Genomic DNA, 18,806 nt, shown 5'->3' on the forward strand with positions numbered 1-18,806 from the left:
GTCATCACAGCATCGTTGGGGATTTGGAAAGAACGCAACAACAAACTGTTCAGAGGAGTGCCCCCCACGATCACATCCTGGAAAGGAAGGTTCAAGGAAGACCTAGGCAACCTCACCTATAGGGCCGGGGACAAGAAAAAAGCTCTCATCAGAACACTTGTAAACTCTATTGTGTAGCCGTAGATGTAACAACACCCCCACTCTCTCCTTGAGGGTGGCTCCCACTTGTATGTCATGTAACTATTGGAGAAGAAGTAGCCAGACTCTTGGCGGCTGGATTTATCGTTGAAGTATTCCATCCTGAGTGGTTGGCTAATCCGGTGCTGGTCCTCAAGAAGAATGGCACTTGGCGTATGTGTGTGGACTACACAGATCTCAACAAAGCTTGTCCAGCAGATCCTTTTGGCCTTCCCCGTATTGATCAAATTATTGATGCTATGGCGGGTTGCGAGCGTTTAAGCTTTTTGGATGTATATTCTGGTTATCATCAGATCAAAATGGCAGTTAAGGACCAGGAGAAGACAACCTTCATAACTCCCTTTGGAGCCTTCTACTATGTGTCCATGCCCTTTGGGCTCAAGAGTGCCCAGGCGACTTATCAACGGTGTGTGCAGAATTGTCTTCATAAACAGATCGGCCGTAATGTTCACGCCTATGTGGATGATATTGTGGTAAAATCAAGGAAGAAGGAGACATTTATTGATGACTTGAAGGAAACCTTCGATAACCTGCGGGTTTACAAAATGATGCTTAATCTGGCCAAGTGCGTCTTTGGTGTACCTGCAGGCAAGCTCTTGGGTTTTTTGGTGTCTAACCGGGGTATTGAAGCTAATCCGGAAAAGATCAAGGCCATCACCTCCTTGGCCAAACCAAAGTGTATCAATGATGTTCAACGCCTGGCAGGCCGGATTGCCGCGTTGAGCCGGTTTATCAGTCGCCTTGGCGAGAAGGCCATCCCTTTGTATCAGATGCTGAAGAAAACGGATGACTTCGTCTGGAGTGACGCCGCTAATGAAGCATTTGAGGACTTAAAGCGGCAGCTGGCTAATCCGCCGGTTCTCGCTGCTCCGGTTGACAAAGAGCCATTGTTGCTATATGTGGCAGCTAACGCCCGGGCTGTTAGTGTGGCTATTGTGGTGGAGCGCAAGGAGGCCGGAAAGGAATATCCGGTTCAACGGCCGGTCTACTATATCAGTGGGGTACTTACTGAGTCCAAGCAGAGGTACCCGCATTGGCAAAAATTGGTGTATGGGGGTTTTATGGCAAGCCGGAAGCTTAAGCAGTATTTCCAAGGTCATCCCATCACTGTGGTCAGCTCTGCTCCGTTGGGAGATATAATCCAGAACATGGAAGCAACTCGCCGGATTGCTAAGTGGGCTATAGAGCTCGGGCCTCATGGGTTGAAATACATACCCCGAACGGCGATCAAATCTCAGGCACTTGTGGATTTCATCAATGATTGGACAGAATTACAAGCGCCAGAGGAGAAGCCGGATCATACTTATTGGACTATTCATTTTGATGGGTCCAGGCAATTGGAGGGCTCAGGGGCTGGAGTCGTATTAACTTCCCCATGAGGTGATAAATTTTGTTATGTTCTCCGTTTAATGTTCCCTTGCACTAACAATGCAGCTGAATATGAGGCTTTACTCCATGGCCTTCGGATGGCTAAGGAGATGAACCTAAGCCGAGTTAAGTGCTTCGGTGACTCGGATCTGGTGGCTCAACAAGTGTCCGGCACTTGGGATTCCAAGGACCCACTAATGGCAGCATATCATCGTGAGGTGGATATTGTTGCAGGTCACTTTAAAGGTTATCAGGTGGATCATGTGGACCGGCGGAAGAATGAAGCGGCGGACGCTTTAAGCCGCCTGGGTTCCCAACGTAAACCGGTTCCACCTAATGTCTTCCTGGATGTTTTGCATAATCCGTCCGTCAAGCTCCCTGGTGAAGAGGATTTGGTTGTTCCTGATCCGGAGGCTCAGTTGGTGGCGGCTCTTCATGTTATCCCGGATTGGACGGTTCCATATCTGGCGTATATGAACCGGGGCGAGTTACCAGAGGATGAAACTTTGGCCAGGCAGATAATCCGGCGGTCCAAGTCCATGACTATTATCAATGGAGAGTTACATCATTGTAGCGTGACAGGGGCGTTTCAACGCTGTGTGTCTCCTGAGGAAGGCCGTGAAATTTTGCGTGAGATCCACGAAGGAGATTGTGGTCACCACGCCGGTTCAAAATCTTTGGTGGCCAAGGCGTTTCGTCACGGTTTCTATTGGTTGACAGCTCATGCTGATGCCGAGGACTTGGTCAAAAGATGTGATGGCTGTCAGAAATTCTCAAGGCGCGCTCATGTACCGTCTCAAGAATTGAGGATGATTCCAATCACCTGGCCGTTTGCAACTTGGGGGCTGGATATGGTTGGGCCTTTCAAGAGGTCCAAGGACAAGAAGACCCACCTTTTGGTGGCGGTTGATAAGTTCACAAAGTGGGTGGAGGCAGAGCCAGTTAGTAAGTGTGATGCAACTACGGCGGTTCAATTCATCAAAAAGGTGATCTTCCGGTTTGGCTTTCCACACAGCATTATAACAGACAATGGTACCAATTTGTCAAAGGGTGCCATGAAGGAGTTCTATCAACGTGAGCACATCCGGCTTGACGTGTCATCAGTGGCTCACCCCCAGTCCAATGGTCAAGCGGAGAGGGCCAATCAAGAGATCTTGAGAGGCATCAAACCCCGGCTTATGGTTCCTTTGCAACGGACGCCGGGTTGTTGGGTTGAGGAGTTACCTTCTGTGTTATGGAGCATCAATACCACACCCAACAGATCGACAAGATACACACCGTTCTTCATGGTTTATGGAGCGGAAGCGGTTCTTCCTAGTGACATCCGTCATGACTCACCTCGTGTAGTGGCATATGTTGAAGCTGACAACGAGAAGGCACGGCAGGAATCTCTTGACCTGTTAGATGAGGAGCGTGACATGGCGGCAGCCCGTTCGGCGATTTATCAGCAAGATCTGCGTCGTTATCATAGCCGCCGGGTTAGAACCAGAACCTTTCAAGAAGGAGATTTGGTGCTTCGACTTATCCAGGATCAGACGGACATGCACAAGCTATCCACCCCTTGGGAAGGACCCTTTGTGGTCAGCAAGAATCTACACAACGGGTCATACTATCTAATCGATGTTCGAGAGCGCAAAGACTCACGTAAATCGGAGGAGGAGACCAACCGGCCGTGGAATATTGCTCATCTTCGGCCTTACTATACTTGAGCCATAGGCTCTGCTTATGTACATATTATGACAATGTGTATATTATGATCAATATAATAAACCGGAACCTCAGCTAAAGCGGGGCATCTGTTGATTTTCTTACATCATGTGTGGTTACATGGAGCTTCTGTTTATAAAGCGACGTCCGGTTACCCCTTGATTCAGCTTCTCAAAGCTTTATGTTACATCACTTGGGGGCTTGGTCATATCCGAACCATAGCTACACCTCTTGATTGGCGCAATGCCACAACATCACTTGGGGGCTTGGTCGTATCCGAACCATAGCTACACCGCTTGATCGGCGCAATGCCACAACATCACTTGGGGGCTTGGTCGTATCCGAACCACAGTCACACCTCTTGATCGGCTCAAAACCACATCAATCCGGGGCCAAAGAGAGTGTTGTAAAACAACAGCTCAAACATAGGCACCCACTGAGCACAACTCACAATGTTGCTTGGGGATTCTTTGCTGTCGAAATGAACTAAGAATCTACACTTGTAACAGGCTATCAAGCCATGGCTTGGAAGCCTGGTGTATACACCTAAAACCCCGGGTTAACCTGCCTATTTAAGTAAGTCACTCCGCCCAGGTAAACCTGGTACGACCATTCGAACTTTGACAAGTTACTCTAAAATGAAGACCCTGAACTTGTCAAGTTAAAACGATGATTGGTTAAGGATTGAGGACCATCTTAAAAGGCTTTGCAAAAATGGTTTAACTCAGTGGCCTGGCAGCCCATGAAAAGCCTCGAATTTGGGGCCTGGCAGCCCGTGAAAAGCCTCGACTACAACGGTTTTTATTTGCCTTTTGCTAAGTTTTCTTTGTTTCATAAGCTTTGTGATGTTTTTAAAACCGGTGTTTATCAACCCGGTTAGGCTGTCAACTACAAGTTGTCAGTACACGATCAAATTATAATCCGGAGACTATCAGCCCGGTCTGGTTTTGACTCAAAGTCACCAGTATGGAATAAACCGGTGTTTATTACAGCCCGGAATGATTTTCTGATAAACCGGCATCATATAACAGGAGTTACTTCTACTCCGGATTAGGGTTATTACCCTCATTACAAAGTTGGTCAGCCAACACTATGCCTAAAGGTCACAGGTATCATATATTTCCATATTTGGTTATCTTTTACAATCTTGGTTATAAACCTTGGTCCTATATATATTTGGGTATCATGACCCGCCCGGTGGTAAACCGCCAGGGCGCTTTAAGCTTCTTATCTGTAGGAACAACTTGAATAAATAGCTATGGATTATGAACATTATATCTTAAGCATGGCGGATTAACATGCATCAGTTGCAGATAAATATGCACGAAGGCATAACAGACCAAGTGTTTTAACTAGCCTATTACAAGGCGTTTCAGTGCCCAAAGGGATAATTGTTTCTCAATAAGCATTGCAGCACGTGGAAGACTAAACCGGCCCCCGGATTATGATTGCTTATTAGCTTGACCTGACGGCTGCGGATCATCTTGCACCGGTTCATCTTCTTCATCTCTACCCAGCGGCTGGAAGTCAACAGTTGTCCAGTCGATCCCAGTTAAAGCTTGGAACACAGCTTCGTCGCTTATAAGGGTTGACGGTTCAATATCAGGGGCATAAGTGTGCTTATGGATTGGAGGTATCAGATTTTGCGCTTCAGGAGTTGGTGCAGCAACTCGTTTGTTATTGGTGTCATAGCTCGCCTGCTAAAACGAAAGATCGGCTTCTTCAGCCAGTTGACAAGCCAGTGGACGTACTTCCCGGTTTATGGCGCGGAGATCGTCCTGATCAAATTCTGACCCGTCTTCTTTTAAGCTGGGATAGCCTTTAGCCACTTCCACCGGATCAAGGTCAGGTACCTATGCTTTTGCCCGGGTTAGTGCGGTCAAAGCACCCGCCCTTGCAGCAGATCTCTTTAGCTCTTCTACCCGGGTAGGCAGCATTGACAACCTTGATAAGGTTTCCTTAATTAAAGTGGGGGGAGGCTTGTTGTGTGAAGCGGCACAAATGATCCATTGTGCACCGGTATATAACTGCTCTATCAGCGTGTAGGCGGCCTTCAACTTCTTCTGTACATCAGAGCCCAGATGGCTAATGCGAGTTCCTGCACCATTGTACACATCAGTAAACCGACAACACATGGGAGAGATATGTTGAAAGTATTAAGGGAAAGATGTTTTACCGAACATAGCAGCAGTCATGGCATGAATCTGCCGCTTTATGCCGGTCAGTTCATCAACCACCGGTTTAAGAGCGGCTTATGCTTTTTCAGCCCTTTTTATCAAAGCGGATTTTTCAGTCTCCCAAATCGCCCGCTCTTTGTTGAAGCCCTCTTTCAGTTTCTCCATAGCGCCTAGAGCGCAGGTCAATTCTTCCTTCGCTTTGGAGGATCAGCGGTTTGGCTTTCCTTCTTGCTCAGTTCAGCCTACAAAGAGACAGATATATAATAAGTTGACAGTACATATTTGAAGTACCAAGTACATAACAAGTTATGCCCTTAGTACTTGGGGGCTAATGCATATTTGCTCTTTATCAGAATTTTTTACAAGTCCCAAGCACAATACAAGTATTAAGCTTGGCACTTGGGGGCTAATGTGTATTTGCTCATAAAATGATGATATGGGAATTCTTCCACAAAGTCCCGATTCATCTTTATAAAGTTAAACCGACCCTTGGGGGCTACTGGAGTTGATAAGCTGCAATTAAATATAAGAGAGAAACACTTATGAAGTTACCTCATAGCGCTCCTTCATCATATTTACCAAACCGGCTTCGTAGTCACGGCTGGTGTATAGACGGTTCAGGAAGCCAGAGTGAAGGTCTTGAGCATTCAGATGGGCATAATTTGACAAATCAGCGTTCCATTTGCCTTTGCCAATTGCAGAGAGCTCATCTTTGGCAGTATGCTTTGACAAAGCGGCAGGATTGCCCGGAGCAGTATGGCCAGTGCCAGTAATCATAATGTCATCATCTTTGTCATCAGCAGCCGTTACTGGGGTTGGCGGTTTGTCAGTATTTTTAACTGGACTTGCCGGTTTATTGTCAGTTCGGACAGGGCTGGTCAGCTGGTCAGCATGGCTTGTGGTGTCAACTTCTGCCTGCTCAGCAATGAAGTCATGATCTTGAGGCGGTGGGTCATTCAGTATGGCATCAATGTTGGTCTCTTCAGGATCTGGAGTTTTCTCCGGTTCAACAGCCACGTCTTCATCAGCCGGTTTATTCAACCGAGCTTTCTTGCTGGGTCTGGGCTTGGCGCTGAGAAAAATAAACATGAGGATCAGTACAGTATATCAAAATAGCAACATCAAGGATAACAACAAGTGTATAGCTCACCCAAGAACCGTTTTGAGGGGTGGAAGTTTTGTGGCCGACGACTCGCCAGAAGATGAGTGAGAAGTGCCCTGATAATTTGAATCAGACGGGTTAAGAGGCTGGCGGAAACAACCTGCTTTGGGGCATGAAGTATCAATGGGATAAGAGACCTCTGATCGGCATTTCCGAACTGGACCGTTCGGTAAACCGACGGAGGCAACTACCTGGCCGCTGTGCCGGGTTGTGCGGCGAGCCTCGTGTTGCTGCGTCTTCAAAAGAAAGTTTGGGTCCAAGTAAGCAAGGGGGTGAGAAAATTTTACTTTCCGGTTTGCTTGATGGATTTTTGATGTTGGCAGAGGATCTGAATCAGAGGAAAGAATGGTTACCTCTACGTCATCAGCATGACTGCCTTCAGCGTTGTCCTGATAATAATCATTGTCAATGAGATGTACAAAAAATGAACCAAGAGAGTCAAGTTCTACCTCTGATTCCGGATTAACCACATCGTCATCAGCTGGTAGCTCGGAGGATGCAGTGGTCCTTTTCTTGGTAGGTTTTTTGATAACCTTGGTCTTTGGATGAACTGGCTTGACCGGTTTATCTTGCGTCTTGACCGGTTTGTCTTGTGGTGGTTTCTTGTTCCAGAATGGATCATCACCCTGTCAGAAAATAATCACACTTTCAGAGAATATTTGGACAAAAACAACTTCAGATAAAAAGATTATATGATTCTTACAGCTGGCGGTTTGTTGAAAGCGCAGAAAGGGAGTAGTCTGGTTTGGGCACAGACAGCCTCCGGTTCATTCAGCATTTTCTTTACAGCCTCAGTGACTTCTGCATCTGTAAGCTGAATGTCAATGTGCCGCTGAGCATCCTTTAAACTCCCCGTATACTCACACATCAAACCGGAGCGCTGGCTTAAGGGTAGAATACTCCAGCTTATCCAGCAACGAGCAGGATCAACTCCTGTCAAACCGTTCGCCATGAAGGCTCTAAGCTTTGATAATTGGGGAGCATAGTTGGCCCTTTCTTTTGCCGTCAACCTCTGAGGAAAAGGATGTGTGTTGCTAAGGCGTTCAGGGCGGTAACCCGGCAGGGGGTTTTCATCAGGTGGAGATGTATCCATGCAATAAAACCAAGTCTGGTTCCACTCTTTGGGGTGACTGTGGAGTTTGGGATGAGGGAAGGTGACTTCCTTCCTTTTCTGAACCGCCATTCCGTCCAGTTCCGTATTGGGTCCATCCGAGAACTCTGTGCGACGGTTTAAGTGAAAGAAATCCCTAAACAGTTCGACTGTAGGTTCCTCTTGCAGATAAACCTCACAGAAGACTTGGAAGTGGTAGATGTTGGCCATGGAATTGGGACCGATGTCTTGAGGGCGCAGCTGAAAATTGGCTAGTACATCTCGGAATTTTTTTTGAACCGGGAGGGCTAAAACCTCGTCTGAGATGATCAGCAAACACGACTACCTCTCCGTCCTTGGGTGTAGGAGTACTTTCCGGGCCAGGGACCCTCCAGTGGATGACATCTTTTTGGCTAAAGTGCCCGTTTTAACAAGATTGTTTAACTGCTCTTCGGTTACTCGAGAGGGAGCCCAATTGCATTCATAGACTTGCTTGGCCATGGCAATGGAAATCTGAAACATGATTATTGCCGGTTTAAGATTTACAGTGGACAACTATACAGCAGTATAAGGATACAAGCATATTGATAAACCAGATTTGGTTATTCGTAAACCGAAGTCTGACAATGGAAACAGTATAATGATGAATGCATTGGCGGTTCAACAGGGGACTAATGGTATCTACCGGGTTATCATTTTATCTGTGAAGTTAAACCTCCTAATTTGGCATTAAAGGTATAAGTATAAAGATGTATAAGTGAAGGGAAAAACAAGTTTCACAGTTTGGCATGAGAATTTCAGATCTGCCGTGCGTTGGATAATCAAAATATACTCTGGTCTAATATCAAGCGCTCAAAAAGTTCAGTGAAGTTCAGATGAGTTGGATATCAAGCAGGTGCCTTAATAAGAAGAAAGGAGTCTAAACTACAAAAGGCGCTGAAAATAGTCAACCGGCCATTGGTGCTACCGAAGGAAGAACAACTTCAAGCTATGAAGAACACCGAACCCTAATGGCGGATCTAGGGCGAGAAGAAGAGGGGATTACTGGTGCAGGAGGAAGCAGCGGAGGATCACTACTTTTCTCTGATACGATCAGGATGATGCAGCGGCCTTTGTCGAAGCAGAGACGAAGGACGACGGTGGCGGCAGAGCTCGAGGGTCGATCGGCGCGAGGAAGACGACGACGTGAAGAGGCACGAGGGGGAAAAATGGAAAGACCCCCTGGCCCTATTTATAAGGGTAGAAAGATAAGCGTCAGGCGCGAAAATCGAGGAGCCTAAATTTTGGATATGAGGCAGAGCTGTCGCCTCGATTATCGGAGGCTCATTAATGAAGGTGGATTATACACAGTTTTAAATAACCGGTGATGTCACGGCGGTTTACCATGATCCCAGAAGATGATGTCACGGCGGTTTACAAGATCATGTGAAGATGTTGATGAAGAAAATTTCTTAAGTATTGAGGATTGACATGAACCAGTTCAAATCAATCTGGGGCCTAATGTTGGGGATATTACCATTGGGCGTAAACCGGCCAGGAGATGCCGGGTTAACCCCATAAGTAGTTCATCTGTATCTGAAGTCCATGAAGACGGACGGTGACGCTTTATGGAGGCCCAAGGATCAAAGCCGGTTTAAGGTCTGTAGACATAAACCGGCATTGATATGTAAACTTGTGTTGTAAGATAGAAGTAGCAGAGACCGAGCCGGACACAATTATGAGCCAGCCTCGGGATTCTGTAAACCGACGGGCGTCAACCCATGTATATAAGGGGACGACCCGGCGGCGGTTCAGGAACAACAGACACAACTCGAGACTCAGGCAAAGCGTATTCGCTCCCTGGTCATCAAAACCCCAGCAATTCCATCACAACTAGACGTAGGCTTTTACCTTCATTGTAAGGGGCCGAACTAGTATAAAACTCTCTTGCATCCCTTGTCCGCTTTAACCCCTTTAAGTTAACCCGTAGCGATGGCTCCACGACTAAGTCCTTTCTCTAGGACATCTGCCATGACAAAACCACGACATCTTTGTTGCAGTAATACAAGATGTAGTAGGGGTTTCCCCCTACTGTCCAATTGATCAAAAAAAAACTAACTCATTAGTCACATTGCTTGCAAGGCTTATAGTGATGTGCAAGAGGGCCCAGAGATACCTCTCCGACAATCGGAGTGACAAGCTCTATCTATGCCAACTCAACAAACACCATCGGAGACACCTGTAGAGCATCTTTATAACCACCCAGTTATGTTGTGACGTTTGATATCACACTAAGTGTTCCTCCGGTATTCGGGAGTTGAATAATCTCATAGTCATAGGAACATGTATAAGTCGTGAAGAAAGCAATAGCAACAAACTAAATGATCATCGTGCTAAGCTAACGGATGGGTCAAGTCAATCACATCATTCTCTAATGATGTGATCCCGTTAATCAAATGACAACTCATGTCTATGGCTAGGAAACTTAACCATCTTTGAGTAACGAGCTAGTCAAGTAGAGGCATACTAGTGACACTCTGTTTGTCTATGTATTCACACATGTACTAAGTTTCCGGTTAATACAATTCTTGCATGAATAATAAACATTTATCATGATATAAGGAAATATAAATAACAACTTTATTATTGCCTCTAGGGCATATTTCCTTCACGAAGGTGAATTGCTGGAAGGCGCTTCCGCCGCAGGAAAGTGTATCATGTGGAAGCTGTGTCCACTTAACCTAACAGGCGGGGCCTAGTCAGTTGCCGCCGCCACTTATAGGTGGGCCCCACTTGACAGGGCCTTCTCCTTCCTCCTGCTCGAGTAGAGGAGAGGCAGGGGAACTCGGTCGCCGTTCGTGCCGGTGACCCATGCGGTCTTCGGGGAAGCCCGGTGTACTGGGGTGCTCGAGGGAGGACGCCACATTCGTTGAGGTACACCACGGATGCAAGGAAGGATAGGTGCGAGTTTCTCATCGCCCGCAGTGGACGGTGACAACGGTGAGGATGGGGCACGGCGTTGCAACCGCGGAGAGGAAGGAATGGAGCACCCAAGTGATCCGTGGTGATGGTGGGTATGCTCTGGTGTGGTTTTAGGGAGAGGAGGGTGTCAGGACTGTGCCAATTCGTTCGAGGCCGAGGCGGCGACATGGAGGCCATGGTGAAGGATCTGAGCTCAAGAGATCGAATGGCTTAGCTAGGGGGGTCTCTGTGAGTGATAGGAGTGACTCGGAATGCGAGAGTGAGCTCGAGGAGGCTTTATACGGCGAGGCCGTGGCACACCGTGGGTGGGGCTCATGGCTGCCCGAGGGAATTGCCATGGTGATCGAGGGAGGAGGCCTAGAGCCCTCTGTGGTGTTCGTGGGGGTGTTTTATGGTTCAAGGAAGGGAGAGAGGGAGCAGGGCGAGCTCGGGGCGGGTCCCTTGCAAGCACAGGGAGTGGTGGAGGTCGGGCGACGCTCGGGCACTGACATGCCTCCAACGTATCTATAATTTTTTTATTGTTCCATGTTGTTATATTATCAATCTTGGATGTTTTATATTCATTTTATAGCAACTTTATATCAGTTTTTGGGACTAACCTCTTGACATAGTGCCCAGTGCCAGTTGCTGTTTTTTGCTTGTTTTTTACTTCGCAGAATATCAATACGAAAGGAAGTCCAAATACCACGAAACTTTTTGAAGATTTTTTTCTGGACATAAGACACCTTGGGAGCCAAGGAAGTGCACGAGGGGAGGCCCATGGGGCCCACAAGGCACCAAGGCGCGCTAGAGGCCCCTGGCGCGCCCTGGGGGGTAGTGGGGCCCTGGGTGGCCTCTCCACCGACTATCAGCTCTATAAATACTCTAAAATCCCAAAAACCCTAAGGGAGTCTAGAGATCAGAGTTTCCACCGCCGCAAGTTCCGGAACCATGAGATCCAATCTAGGGGCCTTTTCTGGCACCTTGCCAGAGGGGTCAACGATCACAGAGGGGTTCTTCATCATCACCCTTGCCCCTCTGATGATGCGTGAGTAGTTTACCACTGACCTACGGGTCCATAGGCAGTAGCTAGATGGCTTCTTCTCCCCTTTTGATCTTCAATACAATGTTCTCCTCGATGTTCTTGGAGATCTATTTGATGTAACTCTTTTTTGCGGTGTGTTTGTTGGGATCCGATGAATTATGAGTTTATGATCAGATCTATCTATGAATATTATTTGAGTCTTTGTTGAACTCTTATATGCATGATTGTTATAGCCTCGTATTTTTTCTCCAAAACTTTGGTTTGGTTTAGCCAACTAGATTGATTTTTCTTGCCATGGGAAGAGGTGCTTTGTGATGGGTTTGATATTGCGGTGCTCAGTCTCAGTGACAGAAAGAGACATGACATGCATGTATCATTGCCATTAAGGATAAAAATATGGGCTCTATTCCTGCATGAATAGATCTTGCCTACATCATCACTACAAAAAAAATACACTTCCGTGATGATACGTGTTTGTCATAGTAGGTCGCATTTTTTGTCATGCATGTACATCCATGACAAATTTATGACAGAATCAAGATAGTCATACCTGTGCTGTCGTAGAAGTGTTCCATGACATTACCAAAATTATCATCACGAAAGTGTCCACTTCCATGACGATAAATCGCGCGTCACAGAAGTGCTTTCGTCAAGGGTGACCGACACGTGGCATCCACCGTAACGGAACGCTGTTAAGCTATCAGGTCAGGTTTTGGATCCGATAACCCGTTAACAGCCAGGACCAATGGGGATTTTCCACGTGTAAAATTCTGATTGGGTGACGGAAACACATGTCAGCTCCGCGTTGGCACAGGTGTCACTCATCCAATGGGCGAGGTGCGCCTATGATATGCTAACACGTGGACCGGCCCAAAAGTGGCCCATAAAGTTTAAATGGGCCGGCCCAACTAAAGGCCAACAAGATTTTGCGGTCCATAATGGGCCAGCCCAGCAAAAGGCCCACGAGATTTTTCGTATCATAATGGGCCGGCCCAGCTAAAGGCCCACGAGATTTTGCGGGCCATAATGGGCCGGCCCAGCTAAAGGCCCGCGAGATTTTGCGGACCATAATGGGCCGGCCCAGATAAAGGCCCGACATTCTCAGTTAAGGCCTGTACGGCTAGTGTCAAATCGGCCCGTCAACGGCCTGTCCTAAACTTGTCATCATCGTGGCCCATGATCACTTCTGGCCCGTTAATAGTCCGCTAAGTATATGGGCCGAATTATGGCCCAGTGTATTTCCGGCCTGTTAAAGGTCCTGCTTCATTTGGGCCCATTTACAGGCCATTGAAACTTTCGGCCCATAAACAACCATGAAGGATTTGGGTCATATTCGGCCATGTCTGACATTCGGCCTGTTAGCGGCCCGCCATAGATTTGGGCCACTTTTGGCCTATTGTGATTTTCGGCCTATTAACGTCAGACGAAATCCATGGGCCATATGTGGCCCAACGTCACATCGGGCCCACTAACGGCCCATGTAAAAATGACGATAATCTAGCCCGACCGAACTTCCGGCATGTTAAAGGCCCGTGTATTAGGTCGGCGCATTTACGGCCCGTCCGAATTTCGGCCTGTGAAAGATCCGCATCGTAAATGGGCCCAATCTCACTTTTGGTCTTTTAAAGGCCCATGTTTTCTATGGGCTCGAGATATTTACACCTGTAAACGGCCTATTGTTACTGAGGGCCCAAATTATGTTTAGGCCTGTTAAAGGCCCACTATGGGCACAGGCCTACCAAAAAAATATGAAATCTTATGCTGATTTAGGCCCAGATATTTTAAGTGGGCTACATGCAAATTTCGGCCCATAATCATTTTTAGCCCAATTGGAATGGGCCCAACGAATGTTGGCATGTTGGGCTCCTACGAAGCTTTCGGCCGAATACATTACTAAGATAAACCTACACTATACAAAAATAGCGTCGTAATTATTGCAGCCTTTGGCAGCATCATAAATGTTGTATCACAACAAAAGGCCTGTTGGCATAAAGTTTACAGTGCTTGCAGATAAAAGCACCACCAGATGTATAGAAGCACATATCATTTGACCTGAGTGCTAATGTTTTAGGCTGTAGAATCTGATGGAGCAGCACGATCTTCACCTTTTTTCCGCCATTGCTCTTAAATAACGAAGCGGATGTCTGATAGTCTGGTTTCAAAACCATTCATATCTTGACGACATTTGTCAACCACTATTCTTGTTTCCAAAATGACATCCATTAGGGATTGGACTTGTGTCTGGAGCACAGATATATCACTCTGTCTAGCAGGAAGATTTTGTTCAGTAGGCGATTTGGACGAGGTTACCTTGACAACCAACCCAGAATTACGCATGAAGGTGCTCTTTGCACTGTTAGTGGAGAGATACTGACGCACCGCAGCTAGAGGTGACATTGTGCCTGTGGTAGCCTCGTCACCTTCAGGTGGTTGTGGCTGTTCAATCATTTTTTCCATAGCTTCCTGAAAGTTTGAACTTGTAGATTAGTGTACCAGATAAGTTACTAATGAGACAAAAACAAACAAAGTAGGTTACACGTTTATACATAACTTATTTTGGTGAACTACTGTAATACATTAGCATGTATTGTAGTGCCAACTACATAATAAAATCACTTTCGGAACATATGTCCATGTAGCATGCCTACTGTATTGTCTATTTCCTCACATTCGTTGACATCTAAGGATAAAGAGACATGGTTTAAAGTAGGATGAACATAGTATGCCATCATTCATATCATGGGCAAACAGATATAAAACAAACAGGCTATTTTATCATTGTGTGCGCACGTGAACATAACAACTAGAATACAGATCAAGACCAAAAGAATATCCTTCATCTCTTTTAAACCATGTAAGGTGAAATGATACGTTAAGACAACTGTGTATAAAAGTGAACAGAGTAACTGACATTGGCTGCAAACCAAGTAGTTAAATGAACACATCACAATACCAATCAGTTCAAAGGCAGGAGGAGTAAGGACTTACAACAGCGGCTTGAACTGGTGTGCTCATGCCCTTCATCTTGCTGGTGTGGCAATCCTTGAAGATTTGCACTGCATTCGGTTCAGGTTCTTTTTGGTCCGCACAGGCTTTCCTCTGTATTTGGAACAAGTCAATATAGATATGATAATATGGCACAGAAAAAAGAAGGAAGTAGCAGATATTTACAAGAGCCTCGCAGTGTGCAATATAGTTACGAGATCCTGTTGTCTGTTGGAATTTCACTTTAGAACGGTTGGTCTTGTTCTTCAAACAGTTAGCCTAGAAGAAGATACACTTGTAAGGCACATACATAAATACAAGTTCAATATGTGGTCTGATCAAATACATATGGCCTACCTGATACTTTGGATCAGACCAGTGTTTAATGAGGGCTGTCCAGTCTTCATCTGTAATATATTCCACTGGAGATGTTTGGGCGATTTCATTGTTAGCCTTGCCTTCAAAGTGAGATTTTCTAAGGTGGTACCGATACTGTCGCAGAGCAGACTGAAAAACATGAGTGCATGCTTGTTTAGTTGCATCATCTTTCGGATCCAACTTGAACCTCATCTGTTCAAAAAAGAATGTGAGTCTTATTAGGAGGAAGCTAGAAAGTATGGGACAGAGCAAGACAATATTACTAATTGCGATGAATAACATTACTTACGGATAAATGGTCAAGGAAGGTGTTAAACTGGGTATTGTCTTTCTCATTCCTGTACTGGATGCACGTTGGGAGGATACGTGCATGACACCTAACGGCAACGGCTGCCTCTGATACTAACTTGGCTGACTCTGTAGCATCACGTGGCCTTTTTAAACCTGCCTCAAAATGGATCTCCATTCTTCCTCCTTTAGATTTTGTTAATCTATCAAGCATTATCCCTGATGTCTGTTTCCGCTTGCGTCGTGGTGCTAGTTCAACAACGAATATGGAAAGTGTTAGTGTACATCAAACTGTGAGAGCACATATAAAGGAGCATGCAACTGCAACTTGACTCGGTCAGGTACCGTCTTGGTGTTGATGCTCATGAGGTTCATCTGATCTTGCCAAGTCCTGTTGTGTCAGCAGTGCTTCGGAAGTAGTGTTAGGTGTGAAGGCAGCTTGGGAACTGGCCAGTTCCGGAGCAAGCGAACAAGTAACTCGTTGAGATGCTGGTACAGTTGAAGCAGATGCTGCAGCTGGTGGAGCAGGTGATACCGTGTTTGTAGATTTAGCCAGTGGACTTGGACCTTCTACTGCACTATAAGTACCAGCAGAATCTGGACGGCCGATCCTTTTCCGTTTCACCCGACGAGTAACACCACTCCCTACTATATTATTTTCCTTGCTCTTTTTTGACTTTGCCATGTCAAGCCGTACCCACAACACAAAAGAATAAAATCGCTCTTCAGAACTCATTGATGCATGATACTGACAAGCAATACTTTGATGTAAGACAACCGTATGAGGATGGAATATGTAAGGAAAACAGGACGGCATGACATATACACAGCTACGATGTGTAAACTAAGCAGAAGGATTTTCAAGAAAATAGAAGTGATGCAAGCTAGACACCATATGAAAGATGCAACCAATATTACTCTGTCAAGTTAAAAGTGTCTTGTCATAAGTGGCAATTCGAAAAATTAGAAGCAGTACAACGTAGAAATCAATGCAAGATGCAACCACTATCAAACTGCCATGTTAAAAGTGTCCAATCATGAGTGACTGATGCGGGATACACAACAGCAGTACTTTGATGTAAGAACATGGTATGATAGATAGATGCAGTGTATTCTAGACATAGAACGCCATGTCATATGCACATGTATAACGTATGAACTCAACAGGTGCAATTTAATCAAAATAGAAGAAATACAGGCTAGACAACATATACAACATGAAACCAATTATCACACTGTCAACTTAGAGCAAGCACCTGCAATGGAGTACAGGAGATGAACTCATCATGTAGACTTGGGACTTCAACTTCATTAGCAGTAGCAGTGGAAAATCTAGAGAGTCTCTGTTTGCGTCGGTGCGGAGGACCACCAACATCCCCTAACTTACTCTTTTCCTTCCTATTTTCTGATATTGCCTTATGAAGTCAAAACCACAAGAAGATGAATAAAATTAGCTCTGCATAACTGGTTGATGCATGATACAGACGAATACTACTTTGATGTAAGGCAAGCGCAGGATAGGAGGATGGAATATATACAAAAAAAGACAGCATTTCATATTCACACGTACGATAGGAGGATGGAATATGTATGAAAAAACAGTAAGCGGAAGGCATTTCAACAAAATTAGAAGAAATGAAAGCTAGGCACCATATGAACATGCAACCAATATCACTCTATCAGGTAAAAAGTGTCTCGTCGTAAGTGCCATTTCAAGAAATGAGAAGCAGTACAAGCTAGAAGACAATGCAAGATGCAACCTACATCACAGTCCCAAGTTAAATGTGCCTTATGGGTAAGTGATCGTTGCAGGTATAAGTTGTAAGCTACGCAGATGCAATTCAACATAATCAGAAGCAATACAAACTAGACATCATACGGAAAACGCAACCACATATAATAGTTCTAAGTTAGAGCAAGCACCTGTGATGGTGGAGTAGGGGAGATGTGCTCATCATGTACACATATGTTCTAGAAACAGGAACACGTGTCATATTCACAGGCATTATGTGTAAAGTAAGCATATGCAATTCAACAAAGTTAGAAGCAAGACAAGCTAGACATCATACGCAACATGCAACCACATATAATAGTGCCAAGTTAGAGCAAGCACCTGTGATGGTGGAGTAGGGGAGATGTGCTCATCATCTACACAGCTACATTGACTGTCTAGCCTTGCGTTCTCTTGCGAATCTTGTTGGGAGGATGGCGGAGTAGAATCTGTAGAGAACGTCCATTTCAGTTGCTCGGAAGGACCACCATCATCCAGTGCCTTGCCAATTTCCTTCAGCTTTATTGATTTTGCATTGTGAGGTCAAACCGACAAGAAAAAGGAATATAATTTGCTCTTCAGAACTCATTCATGCATGATACCGACGAACACTACTCTGATGAAAGGCAAAGTCATGATACGAGGATGGAATATGTACGAAAAAATGGACGGCTTGACATATTCACACCTATGATGTGGTAACTAAGCAGAAGGCACTTCAACAAATTAGAAGCACTTCAAACTAGACACCATATGAAAGGTGCAATCAATATCACTCTGCCAAGTTAAAACTGTCTCGTCATAGGTGACGTTCATCAAACTAGAAGCAATACATGCTAGAAATCATATTCAAGATGCAAACCAATATCACACTGCCAACTTAAAGGTATTCCATCATAAGTGACTGATGCAAGATACACAAGAAGAGTAGTTTCATGTAAGAACATGGTGTGATAGACAAATATAGTATGTACCAAAAACAGGAAAGCGTGTCATATTCACACGTATCATGTGTAAGCTAAGCAGATGCAATTTACACTAATTAGGAGCAATACAAGCTAGACACCATATGCAACATGCAACTAGATATCACACTGCCAAGTTAGAGCAAGCACCTTGGATGGTGGAGTAGGGGAGCGGAGACTTGGACCTTGTAATGCACTATCAGTACAAGGAGAATCGGTACAGATGCTCCGTTTACACTACAAAAAAAGACACATCTGTGACATTTTGGGCCGAACGAATTTTTTTTCTGTCATACTTATGACACTTCTATGACGATAATTGTGACAAAACACGGTATCATCATAGATGTGGTGGGGTCCTACTTCTATGACAAAAAATCATGACAGAAAATGGGATTTTTGTCCTGGGCGGGCCGGAGACGCGGCTGCATGACATTCTTTGGGCCGTCCATGATGGAAAAAACCGTGGTAGAAGCGAGGGCGTGGAAAATATCGGGGAGTCCCCGGTTACGGTGGGTGGTCGGGGGCCGAGCAATGCGCGTTTCTCTTGTACGTACGCGCGTGTGTGCGAGGCGTTGGGCTCTAACTGAACCCGAGCGATTGCACTGCATGCTACGCGTTACTGAACCCGAGCGATCGATCGATGGCTGTTAACTGAACCAGATCGAGCGATTCCTTCGCTACTGCTGCTAACTGAAGCCGATCGATGCTGCCTCTAGATGAACAGTGAGC

Source organism: Triticum aestivum, chromosome 7D, assembly GCF_018294505.1.
Source record: "Triticum aestivum cultivar Chinese Spring chromosome 7D, IWGSC CS RefSeq v2.1, whole genome shotgun sequence".
Classification (NCBI taxonomy): domain Eukaryota; kingdom Viridiplantae; phylum Streptophyta; class Magnoliopsida; order Poales; family Poaceae; genus Triticum; species Triticum aestivum.